The sequence below is a fragment of the Phoxinus phoxinus genome, assembly GCF_949152265.1.
Source record: "Phoxinus phoxinus genome assembly, chromosome: 5".
NCBI classification, from domain to species: domain Eukaryota; kingdom Metazoa; phylum Chordata; class Actinopteri; order Cypriniformes; family Leuciscidae; genus Phoxinus; species Phoxinus phoxinus.
This window is the reverse complement of record NC_136880.1, coordinates 9,679,647-9,695,159: the sequence shown is the minus strand read 5'-3', so window position 1 is coordinate 9,695,159 and position 15,513 is coordinate 9,679,647. Positions and strand designations below refer to the sequence as shown.

The following is a 15,513-nucleotide window of genomic DNA, read 5'->3' as shown; positions in this document are numbered from 1 at the left end:
AAAATAAAATCTGATGTATTATAATTAGCCTACATTAAATAGGCTACTGCATAGACTATAGAACAATTCTGTATAAAACAATAGTGGATTTAACATACATTTTTAAAAGGTATATTTTGAATGTAACCTTCTCCCTCTACACACTTTGGTCAATTCAAGAATAATTCATGCATTTGTATATTGTTAATTTGAAAGCATTAGAAGTGCAGTTTCATGTCTCTCCTCGTTGTATTGTTCAAGTGGTTGAGGTTGATATGGGACTTAGTAATTAATAATAAGTAGACCAATACTTTCTAAAGATAGTAATTATTACATTAATCTAATTATACTGTTGAAGATGTCATTTGTAGTAGTAATTAATAACTATTTTAGAGTAACTGTTATAATATCAGAGGTGAAACTGGAAGAACAGTTATTCTACCTAATTTTAATTTACATGTAGGCTATGTGCAATCCTGCAGGCATTAAAAGAATGTGGCAGCAGCTGAAAATGAAATATAAAAACATAATTCAATCAGGTAAGGCTTGAGCATATCATGGGTGTAGGCTACCTGACTTTACAAACATTTGACATGTTATTTTTTATATGGGGTATTTTTGATATTTTCATTTATTTTACTTTGGGTTGGGTTTTTCGTTGGTCCCAACAGATTCTGATAATAATATCTAATATCTGTCTTTTGGAGCCTCCTGTCCCAACAGAACCCCAGACAGTTGTAAGTAGCCGACTCAACACACCAGAAATTATGACAAATAGTAGGCCTATTATAAAGTGCTCTCAACCAAATGCTCATCTTCACAGGATGATGGGGATGAAGAAACAGTTTCTGCTGCCACAGAGAGGCCAGAGGTAATGTTAAATATTAATATAATGTTTATTAATATAACATTATTAATAATAACATTATTAATATAATATATTTATAATATATACCCCCCCCCCCCCCCCCCCCCAGGGTCCATCAACTTCTGGTGCACAGATGAACACACTGCAGTGATTTTCAGTAAATTCCACAGTTTAATTCTGAATTTGTTTAGAACTACATGATGTAACTCTAATCTACTGTATTTTCAGTTGCCAGTTAAGGAGTTATATTCATCTTATTTATTTTTTTGAAAAAACAACAGTAAAAACAGCAATGAATAAATGTACAGAAAGAATGAATGAGGTGTTTAAACACCGCTTCCTCTTTAAACAAGGGGAGGAGACCGCACGAAACTCTGGGTTTACCAAAGAAAACCTGCTCCCCACCAGGTTAGGTTCACAGAGTAAGTTACCATGGTAACTGACTTTGAGTATAAGTTACCCCTCTTTCAGAAACGGGCTTGACTTACTCTGCTTTCTCGGGTTTGATATACCTCCCATTCTGAAACGGAAAACCCAGAGTTTCCCTCATTTCAGGGTTAACATACTCAGAGTTTTCACTTAACCTCCTTTCTGAAACAGGCCCCTGACAGTGTCATTTATGTCGTTTATTTATAGAATTTGCGGGAAAAGGTCAAGTGTCCGGAATACCGTGACGAGTCTACGTTACATGTCTTACCTTAAAAATCTTCAAATCGCGTTCTTCTTCTTCTGAGGTAAATCCTGTGTTAACTCTTCCAAACTTGACAAAAAGCAGAAAAATTATGAAGTTTCTCTTCGCTCTTCGTGCTTTGTTTAGAGGTAATGAGGGCGTTTACAGGTCTGTGTGGACGATTTGCATGTCAAATGCTCAAGCGCACGTGGGTGTGGTCACATTAGAGATAATTAGCACTCATTTGAGAAACTGTACCTCTCCTTGCTTTCATACGGATTACTTAAAGGGATAGTTCACTTTAAAATTAAAATTCTGTCATCATTTACTCACCCTCAAGTTGTTTCAAACCTGTATTAATTTATTTCTTCTGCTGAACACAAAGAAAGATATTTTGAAGAATGTCAGTAACCAAACAGTAGTCTGTACCCATTGACTTCCATAGTAGAAAAAAAAATACTATGGAAGTCAATGGGTACAGACTACTGTTTGGTTACTGACATTCTTCAAAATATATTTCTTTGTGTTCAGCAGAAGAAATAAATTAATACAGGTTTGAAACAACTTGAGGGTGAGTAAATGATGACAGAATTTTAATTTTAAAGTGAACTATCCCTTTAAAGAGAGAATAAAGAAGACTCCAAGTTTTGTAAAGACATAACTCTCACATGTGTGTAGCAAGTATTCACTGAGTTACAGTTAATTTTTCTGTCACATTTCAGAATGAACTTCACATTGAGCGAGGCGGCAGAACGCACATCATATTTATTTTCTATATTTTACGAAAAACATAACATTTTGTTTTTATTATGTGTACACAAATAAAAAAACATTTAACAGTTTTGAATGATGTGTAACATGATTATGTAAGATCAAAATCAACAGAGTATTTTGCAGTTAAGGATAATCCAACATAGCGCCTCTGATAGTGTATCAAATATTTTACTACTGCGACAGCCGAAAGTGAGCCTGACAGAGAAAAAAAAAGAAATTCCTCCATTTAATGCCAAATAAATGCCACTGCGATGGATGTAAAGGCATTACTTTAATAACATGAGAAATATCTGCCTTTGCAAGCCATGCACCCCTACCTGCTATTTTTATTAATTTAATTGCGTCGTCAACGGTTGCGGACTGTTGATAATTTGAGCAGCGTCATTATGAGGGGCAGACAAGTAAAAAATTAAGCGCTTCTTCCCTGAATATTTCCGAGTAGCGATTCCTATAGGATTAATCCGACAAATTGAGAAAGGAGACTTAACAAAAGGCCCAATCAGAAATCCTTTCTTAACTTCCTTTTCCAACAAAAAATCAACAATTTTAGGTTCCTTTAGAGCAGAAAACAATTTATTACAGGAAAAATAATGATTAGGCAACCATAACAATCCTGCAAAAAAACCTTGGATAAGTCCTGTTATTAATTAATTGACGAAGCAGCGGTTGGGATGATTTCTCAGTGCCTGTCCCTGCTTTGGAATATTGATTGGGGTTGATGGCTTTATTTCTTTTTCTCCTTTTTCATAAAGCGAGTTCGTCTTGGGCACACAGATTTTGGGTGACTGTCCCCACAGTAACTACAAGCATTAATATATTTACAATCTTAGAATTTCCAAACATTTTCATTAAAATTATAGCACAATGGTGTAGCAAATGGTGTTACCTTATTCAACAGTTTGAAAGCCAGGCTTAGAGGGTGGCGGAGACACAGATTTTGGGCATAGATTGAGAGTGTGAGAATTAGAGCCACAGATCGAGCAGGAGAGAGCTTTGATGACCAGTGAAATGTCTGCTTATGAGGGTTAAGTCGACTACAGACCAGTCCAATCTCTGATTAAAATGTTGTATAAACATAGCAGCTTTTGCAGAGAATGATTTGATAGTCATAGAAGAGAGCCCCTACATAATTCAAAGCCAAGTCAGAAATAATCCCTGTAAATAATAATGTAAATAATAATAAGTGTCCAGCTTGGCTCTACGAGACGGATAGATTTCGCATATGACATCTCTGTAAACCCCAAATACCACGTTAAATTCAGCTAGTGTTAACATTTTTGAAAGCCGGAGATCGCTGTCTTTAAGCATAACACACATCGCCGCAATCAATAGCACGCTTAAGGTGTTTTCACACCAGGAAAGTCCGCTAGTTCACTTGCTTTGGTCCGGACCAAATACAATGTTGAATTTTTTTTGTTTGGTGTGGTTCGCTTTCACACTGCCCTTTTTGCAAGTGAACCAAAATTTGTAAACAAAACCACATGTGTGCTAAAATCATCCATTCATTGGACAGACATTCTCAAGCAGGGAAAAGCAGGAAGTGCAAAAACAGGCAATTTATGGAGATCTTTTGTTGTGCAATTTTTATTATTTTACTGATTTGGTGTTATCCGCTACTAACGCAATATGAAGAAACTTATGAGCATCATATGATACAATGTTAATAATTAGGATTTTGCGAAGATGTGCTGCAAGAACCCTAACCCATCCCGCTTCTATCCCCATGATGGACAAGTTGGTGCTCCCATGAGTTCTAAAATGCTCATAAAGGTGAGTCCCCCTCCCGGTCCCATTGATCGAGCGCAGATGTTGTTTTAGTCTTTCCAACAGTGTGTTTTTGGTTTGACCAACATATAATCTGTTACAGACTTTACACTCGATACAGTAAACCAGGTTGGATGACTGCACTCGTGACTGGTGAGTACGTTTATTTTCAATAAAATTGGTGCATTTAAGAAACCCTTGTATTTGTCTTTTTAGGTCTACCACCCAAAGAGGAATGTACCAATAAATCTTTCAAATTTTTATTTCGTCTGAAAGCTGCTATACTTTTGAAAGAGGTAAGTGGTTCCCAACGATCCTGTATTCTCTGGAAATTAGTTTTTAATTTGGAATTTAATGCTAGAGAGGCAGAGGAAAAGGTCGAGATGAAGGGGACCAAATGGTCCTCACGATTTTCTTCTCCAAATTTCAAACCTTGTTGGAAAAGTTGTTGTACCTCCACCTTTATAGTTCTAAGGAAGGTTCTACAGCTCTACTGTAACCCCGATGTCTAAGGGCTTGGAAGAGGGTCTGAGTTGCCAACCTAACATCCTCCGCTACTGTGCAAATTCTATTGTATCTCATTAATTGTGATTTCACAATTCCCTTGTAGGTGTGTTTCGGGTGATAGCTGGTCTTATGCAGCAGCGCGTGGGTATCGGTGGGTTTAAAATGAACCCTTGTTCCCAGAGTACCCTCCCCACTATCTCCCCTAGTAATATATACTTCCGTATCCAGGAACTCGATTTTATCCCGTTGTAAGTTGTATTTGACTGAGATCGAGGCGTGATGTTCGTTCAGAATCGTAATAAAACATATCGTATGTACACCATGGGTAATTTAAGGCATTTAGAGAACACCCTTGTCTCCCAATTTGCCATATATATATTGGCATACGCAGGGGCGAATTTCTTCCCAATTGCTGTACCCGAAATTTGGAGATACTGTTTGGAATCAAATTGGAAGTCATTTCTAGTTCCCATTTCAAGACCCAGTTCCTATAAGGTAAGGAGAGCCTCATCCGGTCTGGTAGGGTCGGGATAATTCACAAAGATCTCCTGGACTGCCTTTAGGCCCAAACGGGTATCTATATTGGTATAGAGCGAATCAATATCAATAGTGAAAAGCATCCCGCCAGGTGGCACTGTTATCCGTTTTATCTTAGCTACAAAGTCGAAGGCGTCCTTGACATAACTGTCATGTTTTTGTGATAAGGGGTTCAGGAAGGAATCAATAAAAGCCGCAATCCTGTATGATTCGCTACCACAGTCCGATACAATCGGTCGTCCAGAAGGGACCTGGTTCGGAATCGTCCAAACCTCCGGAGACTTATGAATCTTGGGTAGGAGATAAAATTTCCTGGGCTGTGGGGGGTCTTCCCCGAAGAGATAATATTTCTGTTTAGCTGTTATTCTCTTCTTTTCCCGAATCTTCTTCTGGGTCTCCAACTCTGAGAGAATCACCACCACGTTGGACTGTGGAACCATTTCCTCCCTTACACCAGGTAAAACTTCCTCCCCTTCACTTGTACCCCCTATATTAAAGTCCTCCGACAGGTTGAGTTCAAAATTGGGTTGGAAACTCAAACTGCCATTTAGATTGTGTGTGGAAAAGGCTGCATGTATTTCAGCTATACAGGTCTGAAACTTGTTCCTCAACTCCAATCCAAGAGGGGAACCCCCAGGCCTGTTTTCCAGGGTTAGGGTTAGGAAGAAGCAGCAGTCGAACAGCAAGAGAGAACGTCAGTGTGTGAGTGTTTACTTTTCTTAGTCGATTTTAGTGCGGTTCTTTGTTGCTAGGAAACTTTGTGTTGTTTACTGTGTTTTACTCTGGTAAAATGCAAGCGCACGTGGCCTTTGTTTGTGTCGTGACTTTGGAGTTTAGCTTGGCTAAACAGTGGGCGTGGCCATAAGCCAGTTAAGCATTTTAACCAGCTAGTCAATAGAAGTTGTCAGAAGAAGCAGTCGAACAGCAAGAGAGAACATCAGTATGTGAGTGTTTACTATTCTGTCGATTTTAGCGCGGTTCTTTGTTGCTAGGAAACTGTGTTGTTTACTGTGTTTTACTCTGGTAAAACGCAAGCGCACGTGGCCTTAGTTTGTGTCGTGACTTTGGAGTTTCGCTTGGATAAACAGTGGGGCGTGGCCATAAGCCAGTTAAGCATTTAAACCAGCTAGTCAATAGAAGTTGTCAGAAGAAGCAGTCGAACAGCAAGAGAGAACATCAGTATGTGAGTGTTTACTTTTCTCAGTCGATTTTAGCACGGTTCTTTGTTGCTAGGAAACTTTGTGTTGTGTACTGTGTTTTACTCTGGTAAAACGCAAGCGCACGTGGCCTTTGTTTGTGTCGTGACTTTGGAGTTTCGCTTGGATAAACAGTGGGGCGTGGCCAGCTGTATTCAACAATCAGGTATTAGATGTGTATAAATAGGTTTAGTGCTCCGCGGCAGCGGCGGTGTGAAGCCCTCATCGTGTGAAGACCGAAGAGTGTAAAGACCAACAACTCTACCTGTGCGACTCCACCGAGCAAGGACACCGGCAAGGCACTTGAGTAGTAATTTCTTGTTATTTGTTTTATCGTTTCCTCTCTTTTCTAATCAACTTTCACCTGATCTTTCTATTTGTGAGCTCTTACACCATGTGTCTTCTAATCCCTACTATTACTAACATGCGTAAATCCAATGCCACACGACAGAGGCATTCCAATCCTAACAACTGCGTACCCTTCCGATGTCTACTAGTACTATTTTCTCTTTTCCTATTGCTCTCTGGAATTGCCAATCTGCAGTAAATAAAGCTGATTTCATTACATCTATTTCTAGTCATTTAGGTCTCACCCTTCTGGCCCTGACTGAGACCTGGATCAGACCAGAGGACACTGCCACATTGGCTGCCCTCTCCACTAAATTCACTTTCTCACACACCCCTAGCCTGACTGGAAGGGGTGGAGGTACTGGTCTGCTCATCTCAAACGATTGGAAATTTAATCATTTGCCACCTATGTGTAACAGCTCATTTGAATCACATTCTATTACCATCACTAGTCCTATTAAAATTCATTGTAGTTGTATATCGTCCCCCAGGTCAGCTTGGCAGTTTCTTAGAAGAGCTCGATGTACTACTCTCATCCTTCCCCGAGGATGGTACTCCTCTCATAGTTCTTGGAGACTTCAACATCCACCTTGAAAAACCTCAAGCTGCTGATTTCCACACTCTGCTTGCCTCATTCGACCTCAAACAAGTATCTACTACGGCTACTCATAAATCAGGCAACAAACTGGACCCTTATTTACACACGCTACTGCTCCACTGACCATACTCTAGTCACTCCACTGGACACCTCAGATCACTTCCTCCTCACTCTCAACCTCAACCTGCCTCAGAACACAACACGCACTCCTCCACAGGTCCCCTTTCGGCAGAACCTACGCTCACTCTCACCCGCTCGTCTATCCTCTTTGGTCTCATCCACACTTCCTCCTCCTTACCAGCTCTCAGCACTCGATACTAACAATGCAACTGATACTCTTTTCTCCATTTTAACATCCTGCTTGGACAACTTCTGCCCTCTCTTCACCAGACCAGCCCGCGCCACACCCTCTGCCCCCTGGTTATCTGACGTTCTCCGTGAACATCGTTTGAAACTCAGGGGTGCAGAGAGGAAGTGGCGCAAATCCAAAGATCCTACTGACCTTGGTCTTTATCAATCCCTCCTCTCTTCCTTCTCTGCTAACATATGTACTGCTAAAACTATTTACTATCACAACAAAATGAACAATTATTCTGACTCTCGCATGCTCTTCAAAACCTTCTCCTCTCTTCTTAATCCCCTGAGGTCGGCAAACGCGCGGGCGCGTTTTGCTCGTTTTTTTTTTACATAGCAGCAAAATAGACCTAAAATACTCCGTCAGTTTTGGTCATACAGCCTTAAGAAATATGAAAAAATAAGCTGTTAAATGTCTACTTTTTTATGTGTCCACTTACTATCGAAATAAAACATTGTGCTTTTGTAAAATAAAGAAAGTAAGGGAGTGTTTTCTGCCTCTCCGTCTCCGTGAACTTTTTTTCTGAAGCACTTCTCTTAACTCAAACAAAACTCAGCGAATACTATTCACTCAGACATGAGCTATATATCTCTGTAATCATTTAAGTGTGTAGTTTTAAATTATCTAATTCAAAACTAAAATAAATATTCTATGTTTATGTAATCTATATATAAAGAGCGAGAGATCAGCCGGTCTCATTATCGTTCTGGCAGCTCATTACTCTGCTAATGTGACACGCCCATCGAGAGCGCGCCGCTATTCAGACGCAGATCTGAAGCAACACATGCAAACCAGTCAACGCCCACAACAGCTGGACAACACACTCGATGTGAGGAATAATAATATCGTGATAATCCTGGAAATTTTACCTCAAACGTGCTGGAGTAGCCTAACAATGGATCCAGCTGCAGATCATCAGTAAGTGCTTTGTTCTAATCGCGATATAAAATGGTGTCTGTAAACCGCAAAAGACTGTTTAAATTTGAATCGCGTTTCTGTGTTTGAATGAATGAACGGCACAGATGCATGTTGTTGTTTAGCTACTACAGCTCGCGCGTGTCTGTGTGTGAATGAAACTATCTATATTGCCTACTGAGATGAGTAAAAATCGACTGAATACGTTGAAATAAAATGTCTTTGGATAAGCAACATATTCAACTGCAAATTAACATTTATGCCCTAATATATATTAGCCTATAAAAGACAATATGTTACAGACTAAATATGAAAGACAACATTTCGTTTTGGATAGATTATAAAGTTTTTACTGCCACATCAAAACCTAATTTACAAGGTGCAAACAAAATCTTAAAATATCAATATAAGCCTTGTCTTTAAATTATTTTTGTGTTTTATTAGTGACAAATTTGGGGAGAGGATAGCCTACATCCAAAACTTTCTGAAAATACGAATGAGAATTAACTGCACAATTACTAGAAATGTTTACCTTGGATATTATACAATTTGCAAGCATACACAGTTTGTGGAAAAATACACTTTTTTCAAGATGTTTCCAACTCTGAACCAATTCTGTAGTTATATATATATATATATATATATATATATATATATATATATATTAGGGGTGTGCAAAGCAGCCGCTATTTGTATCTGTATTTGTATTTGTTGAGGGGGGAAAAGTATTTGTATTTGTATTCGGATAAAATTCAAAATAGGCGTAAAAAAAATTTTTTTTTGCGTTACCCTTCTAATTTACGTTATAGTGTAAGTATTCTTTAATTATATCCATTATAATAATTATGTATATGCAATATTGGTTGATGTTTTTCCATAAATCCAGCAATGAAACAATGAACGTCATTGAAAAGAAAATAACATAACAGCCATTACCTCATCCGTGGTTAAACCAATATAAAATACCATTGTGAACATTATGAAGCATACAGCCTACACCTTGCTGTCTGCAAAAGACAGAGTAACTTAAACGCACCATATAACTCCCACATGTGCATACAATTCGACACAAATACACAAGCATTTTTAAACTTTTTAACCGAACGTTAACGTTACTCTGTCAACAGCCTATTGTCTAAATTACCGCGCTAAACAGCTGACGTTACGTAAACAGAGCGAGGATGAGAGCACCCGACTGCAGACGTCAATAATGCAGCGTAATGGAATAATCCCCCGATCAAACTCCGCTTCCCGAAAGTTATAAACTGCCTCAGGAACCCAGTTAAGGTACAGAAATCTATTCAACAAAAATAGTGATGGATTTAAGAGTTTTTTCGCTCTCTGTTGCTGTGTGGAGCAGCCTGTCACTCACTCACTCATCCGGGCGTGCACTGCGGTCTCATAAGGAAACACAGCTTTTTGATATAAAGTTTTTTTTGTTCCCGAATACAAATATTTTTTAAAGTATTTGTTCAAAATAAGTATTTGTAAAAAACACGTTATTTGTGCCTTTCCGAATACCGTATTCGGGTTCGGCTCCACCCCTAATATATATATATGTATGTGTATGTGTGTATATATATATATATATATATATGTGTGTATATGTGTGTGTGTGTTGTCTTTGCATCTTGTGGCTCAGTGACACCTATGAATTGCTCATTAGTATGCAGCATTAGCAGGTCTTTGTCTTCAGGTGGGAATGAGGACATTATTCATGACCTTGTTGGATCATTCATATGCCTGCATATTGCCTTTCCAAACAAAAAGTGTCTTACAAAATTTAAATCAATCTATTGTTTAATGTGAACGATTAGCCCGGATGATTTTCAGATCATTTTAAAGTAAACACTTTAGCCGACAACATCCATTAATCAAAAGTATTGTGGGAATATGTGAAGTTTGTCGTTTGTGGTCTTATATCAGACAATTTAAGTTTGAGTTTTTTGAATAACCACGCATAAATAATATTCTCTCAAAAATGCAAACATGTACATGCATGTTGCTCACATATTATGATAGACATGTTCGTGCTAAATAGAGTAATTACACCTTGCCATTAATATGTTTATAAGCAACTGAAAAAAATACAAATATCAGGTCATATCAAAACACCTTAGACTCCAGAGGGTTAACCCTCCTCCTCCTCCTCCTTCGTCAACCCTAACAGCTGACGATTTTGCATTATTCTTCATAAATAAAACCACCATCAGCGGTCAATTTACCAATTCACAAACTAACACACACATTCTACCAGCTAACACACACAACTCTACCCTCATTCTCCTTGCTTCCAGAGACAGAAGTCTCAAAACTCCTCCTTTCCAGTCGACCTACTACCTGTTCGCTCGACCCTATTCCCACTAACCTACTTCTTCCTCTGTTGTACCTGCACTCACACACATCATAAACACCTCTCTTCACACTGGCACATTTCCCACAGGATTCAAGCAGGCTCGGGTAACCCCACTGCTTAAGAAATCCACTCTAAATCCAGCACATGTAGAAAATTACAGACCGGTATCCCTCGTTCCAGTTGTCGCAAAGACACTTGAACGAGTCGTTTTCAACCAGATCTCCTCTTTTCTCACGCAGAACAACCTCTTGGACAACAATCAGTCTGGCTTCAAAAGCGGACACTCAACTGAGACTCCTCTGCTCTCAGTAATCGAAGCACTGAAACTGGCAAGAGCCGCTTCCAAATCCTCAGTTCTCATCCTGCTGGATCTGTCTGCTGCCTTTGACACAGTTAACCCTCTGGGGACCAAAAAAGCGCCGTCGCGTTTTGGTCGTGTTTTTTTTTAGCAATGCAAAATACTCAAAATGCTCTGTTAATTTTGATCTTTCATTTTCGTGTTATACATCAATCGATCCTGTTCAGTTTCTATTTTTTTTCACAATAAAAATAAAGTGTTTTGCTTTTTGCCAAATAAAGAAAAATTAACATGATCCGAGTTCTGCACTCTTTCTGTCAATGAACTCCAATTTGAAACGTGTTAGAAAATGATCTGTAACTCCGCGAAAATTCAGTCAAACAGGCAAACATACCCACGGGCATAAAGCTTGAGATCGCATCTTTCAAATGAAGTAATTTATATAAAAAACAAATATTCTCAGTTTCTGTAATCTGTATGTAAAGAGAGCGATTCCAGTCGAGCTCATTACGAGCTCATTGACTTTAATTCGTTCACACCTACTCACGGAGCGCGCTATTCACAAGATAATGTGTTAAGCCATCTATGCAAAACAGGTAAACGCCCCCAAGCAAATGCTTTAAGTTTAATCATTCAGTCACCTGCGCATTGGGAAGGTGATACAATAATATTCTTCAACTTTTTTAAAAGGAATTGAGCTTCATCACTACCTATGCCTGCAACTCGGAGTGCGCTTAGCAACACATTCAGAAATCAGAAAGTAGGCACAAGTAGGCTACATATTTACCCACTATTATTACAGATATTTTACAGATATTTTCACAAATTAATATGGAAAACATGTTGATTTTACTGGTTTTCTAAGGCCAAATTAGAACCTGGAATTTATATTTTTCCCGCAGTGCTGAATGAGAAGAGCCATTCATATTATTAATAAACTATTGTTTTCTAAGTCGGCTAAAAACATCTCCATCTCCGCTGTTAAGCAGATGCGCTTTTAGAGAGAAATGCTCCTTTCATACGCATTACATAATCAGAATGTATTAGCTTTCGATTCAAATTTGTTCTTTTTAAAGTGGACATTTCAAGCTTGTTTTATGGTGTCTCAAATAACCTTTACACCTTTTACCTATTTATTCATTATTCTCAGGTAGGTAAGGAAAGTCGAATCTGGACAATACTATAAGCATTCAAAACACTTACAATTAGTTCAGCAGACTTCCCTGTGGTCAGTTCTTGCTTAAGGTTCTTAAATTATTACTCAGGTAGACAATATCTTGCCAATAATATAATATAATTTTTATTAAAGTTAACAAACGTTATATCAAAGTTAAAGTTAGGTTACAATAATAATAAGTTTCAACAATCAGCTGGTTTTACAGGCGTCGAGGGACACTGCGCTATTCAGTCTCCGAAGTCTTCAGTCTCTCTCTCAGCCTTTTATATGCAGGCTTTGAAATGCCGGTTCCAGACTCTCTCCTGACGTCATCAAGTGGAGTTCTGCCAACTTAGGCCCAATCCCAATTCTACCCCTTTCCCCTTCGTCTACCCCTAACCCTTCGCCTTCCCCTTCCCCTTGACCCTTGAAACAGAGTGGCAAGGCGTAGGGGTGAAAATTTTCCCCTAAGAAATGGGACACCACTACTACACCGTTACACGTCATTATACGTCATCGCTTACGTCACAGGAGATGCGCCGATGTTTATCACAAACTTCCAAGATGCACAGGACTTGTACACAGGACTTGTATTATGTGGTTTTGTATTAACACGTTGGAGGTACAGACCTATGTTTGTCCTATTTTGACCTATTTATTTATTTACTGTGTGAAACTGTGTGAAATACGACATTGTGTGGCGTTCATGTGCGTTCAACTCATAAATACGATCTTTACGAGATGACTTGAACGCACCAATAGCTTGTGTGCTTTGTTCGGGGGAGAGGAGATTTTTTTTACAAACGTTTCTTTAAAGGAACTGACCGTAAATATGAACACAAGATTGAATGTAACAAAGCAAATCATTATTTGTCGTTAAAATACTTATTAAAGCTAACAATTCTTACATTTATGGGTCTCCTTTTTTGCATTTTGCTTCTGTAGCCGGTGTATGCAGTGACACTTCTCATACCCCTTCGTTTGAAGTGTGGTCCCGAAAAATCTTCGTTTGAAGGGCTATCTGGCCCTTCCCCTTAGCCCTCCCCCTCCAACCAAAAGAGAATCGAGACAGCCCTACCCCTTCACGTGCACGAGCAAAACAGAGGGGAAGGGGAAAGTGAAGGGGTAGAATTGGGATTGGGCCTTAGGCCACATTTACACATAGCCAGGTATTTAGAGAAACGAATATTTCTCCCCCTCCGTTTTCAATAATAACATCGTGCACACAACCCGCATAAATACGCCGTCGAGCGCCTTTATAACTATGCTAAACCTATGGGCGGCAGTGTAGGGAGAAGGATAAAGCCATGCAAGCCAATCAGAATCCTCAGAATCAACAAGAGAGAACCTAAAACCCCGTTTCGCCCAGTTGACACGACAACAAACCGGCGTTTTCAGAAATCTCCACTTTGGCCGGAGTTTTTAGAAATAATCGTTTTCTGGGATAAAAACAGCGTTTTCGTGTAAATGACAGGCCAAAACGCAGAGAAATATCTGCGTTTTCCCATCGTGTAAACGGGGCCTTAGTTGTTTGCGGCGTATCCCTTCACGGCGCCTCCGACTTCTCTTCCTCTGCTTTCTTCTCTTAATCGTCTGCAATATATACTTTATCTAGTACATTTTCATTTATCATAAAACTATTTCTAATACATAAGTACTTTCTACTCTAAATCAGTCAACACATACATTTCATGCAAGTAAGTAATTTTTTCTTAATAATAGTGAAATCACACAATACATATCTTGTTCAACATCAATAACAGGGTTACATACATCTATCTTAGCAAAAGCATTATTACTATTTAGGTTACATCACTTCAAAGCAAATCAAGCATTAATCAAGGCAGTTTAATTGCAAAATCATCCTCTATATTAACAAGCTTTAGCCTACATAGGCTATATTTTGTTTCAGTTCTCGCGCTCCAGTTCACGGAGATCATGAAAGCGCGCCTGATTATTTTATTTTATTTTACAAAAGCACAACGCTTTCTTGTTATTGTGAGTTTACACAAATAAAAGTAGTTGCGAATAATGTATTATTATTTTATCTATGACCAGAAATGATAAGAGTATTTTAAGTTATTTCCACTGTTGATAGGAAAATGCAAGTGTTAACCTGTATTATGAATGACATTTGACGAATTGCTTTGTTCCTTTTTTGGATAAAAGCATGTCTAAATATGTAGCCTAATAAATGTTATAATAATGATGATAATTGTTATTATTATTTGCGTACACGGATCCCAAACACACCGCGTCTTCTAAGTCAGGTGACTGTAAATGCGCAAAAACTGTTTCCATTGCAGTTTTGCGAAATCTCTTTGTTTAGGCTTGCCTCATGATGGGCCATTGGGGGGAGTGTCTGTCACACCCTGGGTCTGAATCTCATTAATATTGATGGTTCATTACCACACCCATGCATAAACCTTCGTCCTACAAAAAAACGGTCTTACAAAGTTTAAATCAATGTATTGTTTTATGTGAACGATTAGGCAGGATATTTTTCACATCATTTTGAAGCCAGAACTCGAAGCGACAACATCCATTAGTCAAAAGTCTTCGGAACACATATTTAGTATGCGTTTTGTGGTCTCATTTCAGTAACTTTTTTTTATTTTATTTTTTTATAACCACGCATAAACATTATTCTCTTAAAAATACAATAATGTACATACATGTTGCTCACATATTATGGTAGCCCCGTTTGTGCTATATAGACAGAATTTACACCTTTGCCATTAACATGTTTATAAATAACTGAAAAAAGCACAAATGTCAGGGCATTTCAAAACATCCCAAGGGCCCCAAAAACACCTTGGTCCCCCACCAGATCCTCCTGTCAATCCTAAAGATGAAGGGCATCTCGGGAACTGCACTCCTGTGATTCAAGTCTTACCTCTCAGGTAGGTCCTTTAGGGTGTCGTGGAGGGGTGAGGTGTCTAAGACCCTACATCTAGCTACTGGTGTGCCTCAGTGCTCAGTGCTTGGACCACTTCTCTTCTCCATCTACATGACATTACTAGGATCTGTGATTCTGAAACATGGCTTCTCCTATCACTGCTATGCTGATGACACACAACTCTACCTCTCATTCCAACCTGATGATCCGACTGTGTTGTGGTTTCAATCTTTCTGTGAAATCACTTCTCAGAGATCTTTGATGCCAGAAATATTTTAGACTTTATTTAACAA

The 15,513-nt window shown here is 38.7% G+C and overlaps 1 long non-coding RNA gene across 1 annotated transcript; it reads left to right on the top strand.

The window, feature by feature from the left end:
• The first annotated feature begins 5,599 nt into the window (after positions 1-5,599).
• Positions 5,600-11,237, top strand: LOC306998821. The gene is made up of 3 exons (XR_013797671.1): positions 5,600-7,001; positions 7,135-7,320; positions 11,107-11,237. It is a non-coding gene; the product is annotated as an uncharacterized lncRNA (long non-coding RNA).
• The last annotated feature ends 4,276 nt before the right edge of the window (positions 11,238-15,513 follow it).